This window comes from Mastomys coucha, unplaced genomic scaffold (assembly GCF_008632895.1).
Source record: "Mastomys coucha isolate ucsf_1 unplaced genomic scaffold, UCSF_Mcou_1 pScaffold21, whole genome shotgun sequence".
In the NCBI taxonomy this organism is placed as follows: domain Eukaryota; kingdom Metazoa; phylum Chordata; class Mammalia; order Rodentia; family Muridae; genus Mastomys; species Mastomys coucha.
This window is the reverse complement of record NW_022196904.1, coordinates 132,688,007-132,697,325: the sequence shown is the minus strand read 5'-3', so window position 1 is coordinate 132,697,325 and position 9,319 is coordinate 132,688,007. Positions and strand designations below refer to the sequence as shown.

Genomic DNA, 9,319 nt, shown 5'->3' with positions numbered 1-9,319 from the left:
TTGGCTAGAGTCTTAAGAGGGTCTAGAGTCTGGGGACCTCACTGTGCCTCCATTATCTTGACGATAGGCCTGTGAGGACAGGAAACAGTGCAAGGGCTCCTTTAAATGCACCCACTCCTCCAACTTTCCAGTCGCTTGAGAGTTTGCCTGGATTTCATGGTCATGTGTGGGACCCTTCTGGGTCCTCTTGGCCATCCACAGGATCCTCTTAGATTGTCTAGCTGCCCATAAATAGGGTCCTCTTGCTTGCCCTTGCCCTGATTGTCATGGGTGAGGAACAGTAAGTTGTGCTTGAGTTCTGAAGCCTTTCTGGCCTTGTTCAGACCACATTGCCTAAGCCAACTTGGCCTGGGGTGGGGATGCTAGGGCTTGGGTTCAAGGTACAACGTTTGGAATGTATTCAACCTGGGGATCCTTGCTAGAGAGCTTAGGACCCTCTGTAGGATCATGAGAGGATAGTCTTTGGGGGACATTCATAGGTCACTTTCAGGGACCATATTAAAAATGTTTGATACCCAATGAAGAGCCATCAGATTCCAACCTGGCAACAGAAGGGCCTGTGGGGAGTTGGCCAGCAGGATGTCTGTAGCTCTAGCCTGGATCTTGGTAGCTGGCCATGGTGCTTGCTGGCTAATCTGTCTAGCAAAGCTTAGGGGTCAGGGGTTGCCTTGTGAGGTGGGACTGCTTGAATCAGAGACCTGGCCATGCATACTCCTTGTCTCCTCTGCTTCCCTAGCTGGGAAGTGGAACATGCTGCTGTCCACTGCTGTCCACTGGATGTGTTGTACAAAGAGCCTGAGGAACTTGCCCACCAAGTCTATGCTTCTTGCCTTGAAGGCAGGGCACAGGGTGGTCTTATTTTGTTCTTCTGTACTCTGTCTACTTTCAAGCCACTTTGGCTCCCAAAATAGCATATAGAGAGGCCCTTCATGCCCAAACTTGTGTTGAGTTCTGCTGGGTCACTGTAGGAAGGGTACTGGCCTGGTGTATGGTGGCTCCTCAGCCCAGAACTCAGTTCCAAAGACAACTTTTTAGCAACTGTTCTTGAAGCCACCTGGCTCTACTTTCTCCTTTTGGTGCTTGGAATATAGCTAGAGAGCTTGTGAGCATTGGTGCCCAGTGCTGAGTAGGTAGAGGCAGGGAGCCACATTACAACGGGTGCCCAGAGAAGTATCACCACTTTCAGGCAAGGGAGTATCTGCTCTGGGCTCTGGGATGATGTTCTCCAAGAGCCACAGGGGCAGATCAGTTTTGAAGATCTCAGAGCTCATCACTATTTGCAATTTGATAGCGATTAACAGGGCAAGGCAGACAAAAGCCTTGTTGTGCCCCATCTCTGCTCACCAAAGGAGAAATCATAGATGACTTCTGTGGGCCTCAGAAGAGAAAAAAGCAATTAGAATAACAGCTAGTTAGAGAGCCCGCGGCGGCTGGTGATCAGACTCAAAGCGACAGGGATTCCTGTTTGATGTGGTTATGAATTTGTTTTCAAAGGAAAATCCTGAAGAGTCTCTTTAGATTTTTTTTTTTTGTTGCAGAACCTGCCCAGCCTTGATCCTTGGTCAGTACCCCCTAAACCCTCTTAACCTGGGGTGGGGATACCAGGGTGCAAAGCCCTGGGATGTATTCAGGCTGGGCATCCTTGTTGGTCAGCTCAGGTCATGAGAGGATGGCCTTTGGTGACTTGTGTGACATTCGTGGGTTACTTTCTGGAGCCATATTAAAAATGTTTGATACCCAATGAAGAGTCACTGGGTGCTAACATGGCACTAGAAGTGCCTGGTCACTGGGAAGTTGACCAGTGGGATGTAGAGAGAAGGCAGGGTACACAGGAACCCAGAGCCCGGTTGGGCTGCTCCCTGGCTGGGTCAGTTGACCCTGCTCCCCCTGGCCTCCATTTCTGCATCCTATGGATCAGGCAACAACAACTGGGTTGAACACACTGCCTGGCAGAGCCTGATGATCCTCCGCCCTCCCCTAGGCTGCCTGCCCATCACTTCGTCTCCACTCCCTCTCTCCCCAGCACCCTGACACCACCATCAGAAAGACTCTTCTTTAACTGTCTAGGCTAAGTATGATCCTACTTTCCACAGAAGAAAAGAAGTCTGCCTAGGGTACTACAGGAGAGGGAAGAGCTGGGGCAGAAGCTGGGAGGCAGGTAGCAAGAGAGCAATAAGCAGTAGACCTTTATTAAGCACTCACTGAGTACCAGTGCTCCAGTGCTCACACACATCTCAGGAGGTAACATTACAAGTCCTCATCTTAAACACCCCACGAGAGGGGCTGAGAGAATGGGGATGTAGTGGGGCTTCTACAGGTCATCTCTTCCCTGTCACCCCTTTGCTGGCCTTCTGCAATGTAACTTTCCTTCCATCTCCCAGAATTCATTCAGCAGGAGGCTAGGATCCCTGACACAGCTGGGCTGCTCTATCCTCACCAGCCCAGCCTAGCCCAGCTATCTATCTCTAGTTCTGGAACTCTTACAGTAGTGTCTACTGGTTGGCTCACTTCAGTGGGTTTATTCATGATAGTCCTTTGAAAGCACAAAACATCAATGTCCTACTGGCTCAAGGAGCTACCTTGTAACTTACTTGTATTTTCCACGTGGCCTTTTCTCTTTCTTATTCCCTTGATTCCAAGCCTACTGATGTTCCTCAAATGCAGCAGCGTGTGCTTGCCTCAGGGCTGTCTACTCTTGGCCCTTTCTTTCCTCTGCAGTGTCCCTGTCAGCTCACAGTCATGGGTTCCTCAGAGTTCTAGCTGTCGTTTGTTAAGTTACCTGTTTTTCTCATTAGAACTGGGCCCTATTAGTTGTGGGTCTCTGCACACACTTGCTGCGTGTTCTTTTAAGTTCACGAAAGGATGAAGCCAATGCTAGACATGTGATCACCTTTACTCTAGAGTCTAAGCGAGGGGAGTAAAGGTGGGTTCATCTACCTGAGAGCTGTAGGGGAAGGAGTGCTGCCTTGCTGCCTACAGGGTCCATCCTCACCCAACATGCATCTGTATGGTGAGACCATGGAGAACTCCCATGAATTGCACATGGTCAGTTGGAGCTTGTGAAGGCTAGTCTTGTGGAGTAGATGCTAGCTCACATTAGGTGCAGTGACCAAGAGAGCCTGTGCCTACAGTTATTGTATTTATGACTCTGTTTTAGTGCTCTGGCTTTTGTAGAAAAGCCTGTATGCCAGATCTCTGGCTGACAGGATGGCCTTCTATCCTTTGGTCCACAGGATCCACAGGGCATATGGCCGAGTATGCCTGAGAATCCAGGCAGGGACCAGGCTGAAGCTTCTAGGCCATGTAGAACAGTGACTCTGTGTACCAATCTGAGGGCCTCCAGTTAATAAAGCAATGTCTTCAGCCTCAATTAATTCATTTTACAAAGGTCAAAAAGGTCAGAGGTGGCGGTATATATACACCATCATCCCAGCAGAGGTGATCGAATCTCTGTGAGTTTGAGGCCAGCCAGGGTTATATGAAGAGACACTGTCCCTAAGGGGAAAAAAAAAGTTAAGAAATAATGACTAGACTTCTGGTCTTGTTTATGCAGATAAACACCAGCCACTGCTAGCTCACCAGATAAATTATTTATGCCAACAAATGAATATTCCTGATCACCAGCAACACTAGAATGAATTCATCAGCCACACCAGATAAGACATGACACTCTAAAAAGAGCACCCCAAGGCTGAGATGTGGCAGGAACCCTCACTATTCACCCACCAGTCACTCCTCAAGAACCTCACACAAGAGAACGGCCTCTGTCCCTGGGCTTTGTCTAGGATGCTTAGCTTACTTTATATGTACTTTGGAGATACTTTGTCATGTAGACCTGCACCCGAACAGCTAAACACACACACACACACACACACACACACACACACGCATGCACGCACGCACGCACGCACTCGCACACACACACATGCACATGCACACACACACACACACACACACGCACGCACGCATGCACTTGCACACACACATGCACACACACACACGCGTACACACAAACACACACACGCGCACACACACACACACACACAAACACACACACATTCATATAAATCCAGCCACTTCAAACCCCTGCAGACAGGGCCTGGCCAGGTCTGCAGTGTCACCTTTGACAGAGGTGCCTGCGCTTCCCTCCTTTGCTTTGCTCTGGGCAGCATCAGCTGACCTTTGTGCTCAGGCCCATGCCTTTTCTCAGATTTTCCACTATACTAGTGAATGTTATCTCCCGCTACAGCCCCCCTCCAACCCTTTCTCACACAGATCCTGAATACATCCTCCATTTACCTGGGGACCTTTGCACTCACTGGTCCCTTTTCCTGGAAATCCCATTTTACACTTCTTTGTGGACTTTCAACTCAAATGCCCATTGCTTTAGCAAAAGCATCTGCTTATCTCATTTCCCCTAGAACACTCTGTGACCATTGCCCCTCCACAAACTTCCTGAGTTTATTAATTTACTTGTTTATTGTTTCTTCTTCAAACTTGAGGCTCCTGAGGTTAGGTCCTGAGTGTACCATTCCTGTTGAGTCCCTAATAGGTCTTTTAATGTCCAACACACAGTAGGTGCTTAGTAAACTCATGTGATACAGTATAAATATTTGTGGAAGGAGTTGATTAATCTTTGACCTTTCTCTTGGATGAGAGGGTGGAAGCCCCCAAAAGCTCTGCTCTCTAGAAAGGCCTGGGCAAAGGCCAATGAGGTTAGCTGGCAAGTCCTTTCATATTCATTGATTTGTAAAGGCTCTTTGTATGTGAAGGCTTATCTTTTGACGGGTAGATCACAAGTGTTTTCTCTTGCAGGCATTTGTTTTGTATCTGCACTTATGGTGACCATTGCTTGCTTCTCCAAATAGAAACACCATCCACTTTTTCCCTTTATGGTTTCCAAGTCAGGGTGTGGTTGAATCACTTTTTCTCAGCCCAACATGAATCTTTTGGGTTTGCATTTCACCCTTAAATCTTTTATGTGTGTGTGGTTGCTTTGGGGTTCCCTGTAGGGGTTGATCCTTCTGATAGTGGGAGTGTCTTTTCTACATACAAAGCTCTCAGCACCTATGGTTTTCTAGGGTTGACTGTAAACTGCCCCCTTCCTGTCCTGGGTTTCACTATGTACACCAAGCCAGCCTGATACTTATGACCCTATTGCCTCAGTCTCCCGAATGCTGGGATCAGAGGCCTGTGACCACACACTTGGCTTCCAGCTTTAATCTCTGGGGCTTTGGTATGGGAGGCCAGGAGTGTCCTTTACAGATCTACAGATGGTGGTTCTGTAGTGGAATCTTGCAGGGTGATGAGAGCAATACCTCCCTCCCAGGCAACCCTGTTGACTTTGCTCTTGACTCCCTAGCTTGAGTTGGGAGCCTTTGTCACCTCTCCCATATGATCCCATTGGCTCAGGTCATTGGGCCTCCCTTGTGCTTCTTCTGCTGCCACTGAAGTCACTCTTGGTGTTCATGTGACTTACCCCTCACCCTGTTTTCAGACTGTGCTGCCTCACACAGTTGCACGGTCAATGTCCCAGGGCTAGCATCATGTGGCCCCAAGGTACAGGACACTGGGCCATCTCCTCCCTCCTAGGTACCTCTGTTGCTTAGAACTGCCCATCCCATAGTTTCCCTGCTCTGTGTAAACTGATGTCAGTTTTGGGGACAAAGGTCCCAGAGCAGAGCAGTGGCAGGCTTGGGACCCCATAGCCCTTAGCTTCTGACAATACTGGGGGCCTTTTCCCTCCAGTAGAGGTTGGGGGCACCTAGGCTCAGAATAGGGAACTCTACTCTTTCCGAAAGACCAGCCAGTTCTTGTTAGCTTCAAAGGGTCCTGTTTGCAGAGGCAGCTCCATGTCAGGGCGACTAGGAAGCTTCTGCACTGTTTGCTCAGTCCCCCCACCCCCCATGGACACATTCTGGACAGCTGCTCAGGCTGGACATTCATCTAGACAGGCTGGAAAAGGGCTCTGGAGGCCCAGAGGCCCTGTTTGTGCTGGCGTCAGGCACAAAGCCCCACCTGCATTGGATTCTCTCCTGATGGAGTCCCGGAAGCTTGAGAACTCCAGACAGAACATGTTGTACCAGAGCCTTCAGCCAAACTAGGTGGGCAATGGTGGCAGGTGGACAGGGGTTACACGGGGTTCAGGCAGTTGATCAGGGCTGCAAACCTGGGCCTGCACCATACCCTGTGGCTGCTCTTATAGAGCTTCACCTCCCTCTTCCTGTCTCCAGCCTCCCTAGACCTTGTTCTGTTTGCCCTTCGTTCATGGCCACCTCTGCTGGCTGCTCTGGGAGCTATTTGCTGAGGTGAACACTAGTGAGCTGTTCTCAGCCTAGCCCTTCACACGTATACACAGATCTGACCAGTTATCCTGTTCACGTGACACTAGCCCTTCACCCGTATACACAGATCTGACCAGTTATCCTGTTCACGTGACACACATTTTTTTCCCATCCCCAAGAAGCCAGGTGGGGGAAAGAGATGTCCAACCTCTTGGCTCTTGCTTTCTCTCTCCTTTGGTGTCCTTGCTTCTTGGTGAGTGACCTTACTGGGACTCTTGACTATGGCCTGGGTCCACCCCTGTTGCCACACTGACCACGGCCTGCGGTGCCTGGGTGCTGTTGGGAGCCTACTCTCTGTGGATAGTCTGACTTAGCTCATCCCAGATCTTCCCCCAGATGCTTTTTTCTTTGAACATTTTCAAGTGCCATGTTGTCAGAGACAAAGCCTCAGGTTTTGCTTCCATCGGAGATTTTCCCTGGTCCTTGGTGCATCTCACGGGTCTCTCAGGGTACAGGGGTCAAGCCCTCTCCTGGTCTAAAGACTGTCACCCCATGCCCTCCTACTATAAGAGCACTTCCCTGGCCCCCCACTATTGGCTACACCTACATCCTTGGGATGTGCTCCATTTACACTTCCCTTAACCCAGGACTGCTCTTGAAATGGACCTTTGCAACAGCTGTACACGCCCCACAGATACTTGAGTACCTGTGGGTATGAGACTTGACAGTTAATGGCTTCTTTCCTTGTCCTATCCTAGGAACAACCAGGAGCATTGGGAGCCTGGTCCCCCATGTCTCTTGTGTCACTTGGGTGCTGACTTTCATGGGTGCCAGCTTTCATTATGGTCTCTCTCTACAAGACTGTGTGAATCTACATGCTCTCTACAGTAACCTATTCTGTAAAATAAAGACATTCAATACTGCCTCTCTCCTTCTCCCTGGGGCCTCCTGTACCAGGTGCCTGGCTAGCGACAGGGTGTTTACCCTGCCTAGCTCCAGCCTGAGACACTGTATCCCTCCGTGGCAGTTTTGACATCAGCAGTAATATGATCCAGGTGTGGCGGTCCACTTGCTTGTTTTTGCTCAACTCAGGCTTTGAGGCCGCTGGTTAGAACATGTCAAGGGCACTTGCTTCTTGGGGTGGCTGTTCATGCCGTGGGCCTCCCTGAAGGGACCCTGCAGTGCTCCAACATGGGTCCTGATGCTGGACAAGAGGATCCAAGGAGCAACCATAGCCCATGAATGCCCTGTACCTACAGCATGACTGAAGTAGATGCTTGTACTGAAGGATGACATGCTAGTATCAAGAGCAAGGTGGTACCCCCAGTGATCCCTTCACTTGCCTCTGGCTCCCACTGCTCCTAACCCCCAGTGGCCCCTAAGCATCTGCCCGTGCTACAGGTTTTCTACCTATGTCCTGGTCTCCCCAGGATATGCCTCCTGGGCATGGCTGGCTTCCTGATTCCCAGTTACTTACAGACTATTCTCTTTCTAGATTACTTCCTGGCTTACTTTCTCTTATCCCCCACTTTGAATCTGGGGCCTTTAGAAGATAACTTCTGTATCTCACAGCCCACCCAACCTACCCAAACCTTGGCCTTCTCCTCAACATAGTGGTCTCCAAGACTTCCAACCTGGGTGCCCCTTTGCCCTCCTGCCTGAAAAGAATCACTGTGCCTTATTCTCTATTGCCATTCCATAGAGATGTCTGTAGCTATTATCGTAGAAGCTCTGATCCTTCCCCCATTGTTGGCCTTCATGCTCCTCAGAACTCTTAACCTAGAGTGACTTCTGACTGACCCTAATCAGGAGGCTCCTGCCAGCCATAGGCCTCCTGGCCTTCTGGGACCTTCCAGGCCCTCTGCCCCTGCTGAACTCTAAGGGGTTCCCTTCTTCCCTCCTTCAAGGACTCAGCGCCACTCTCAGTAAACTCTCAACACAGGATGAGATACAAGACCCACAGGAAGAGATACAAGAATCACAGGCTAGAATGTTCTAGAACTTGGCTGGTAGGGGGACTAACTGAAGAGTCTGGCCTACCTGTGTGCACTGTGTATGCACACACCTGTGGCTGTGGGCATGGCGCTGGGCACAGGCTCTGTGGAGCTGAGTGTGGCTATGTGCTGGAAGCCAGGAAACTGGGAGTTGCTTCTGGAAGGCAGATGCCCTGTTGGCAGGGAGCTAGGCAGGAAGTTTTGAGGTAAAGGTGAGCAATATCCAGCTGGTGTCCCAAGCCCTTAGAGCTATGCCCGCCCTCCCAGGGCCTGAACATCCTGCCTCACGGCTCTTCAGACTCTGTCCCAGCCTGGAGATTGAAGGGGCCCCATGACTCAGCCAGTCAGTCATCCAAGCCGCAGCTGTGACTGACCCAGGTGGGCAGGCAGCCCCCAGCCCAGCCTGCAGAAACGGGATGGGGCCCCGCTCCCTCCCCTACTTCCTGCTTCTACTCTGAGACAGGATTTTTCTGAAGTCAGGACCCCTGAGGCTGGAGTCAGGCTGGAGGCTAGGCCAAGGGCTGCAGATGGGGGCTGGGTGGCTAGGTCTAGAAACTAGAATCTTGTGTCTCTCCTGGCACCAGAAACTTGTGGGGACACAGAGCTGGAATGTTCCTAACTACTCAACATTATTGACTCCTGCCTGGCAGCTAGGTCAGGCCTAGTATTCTGCTTGGAGTAGAGGCCTGGCTGGAGCATGGGGGTACCTTACTTCCTTAGGGACAGGACGAGGCTTCCCATCCTGTTTCCTCTTGTCCTTTGTGCCTCAGAACTCAGCTCTCATCCTTACTCCTTTCAACACAGGGTGTCCTACTTCCACATACACAGTCTTGGGACAGAAATGTCAGTATCTCATGGGTGGGCTCAGCCTTTTCTCTGTGCATTGGGAGAGCCTAAAGGAGAAGCAAGTATCTTTTTTTTTTTTTTTTTTTTTTTTTTTTTTTTTTTGAGACAGGGTTTCTCTGTTTAGCCCTGGCTGTCCTGGAACTCACTCTGTAGACCAGGCTGCCCTTGAACTCAGAAATCCACCTGCCTCTGCCT

General features: G+C 50.3%; 1 protein-coding gene across 1 annotated transcript in view; it reads right to left on the bottom strand.

Moving 5' to 3' along the window:
- The window catches only part of Kcnq1 (potassium voltage-gated channel subfamily Q member 1), a 330,062-nt gene that overhangs the window by 3,423 nt on the left and 317,320 nt on the right, over nt 1-9,319 (bottom strand). The window lies entirely within an intron of this gene.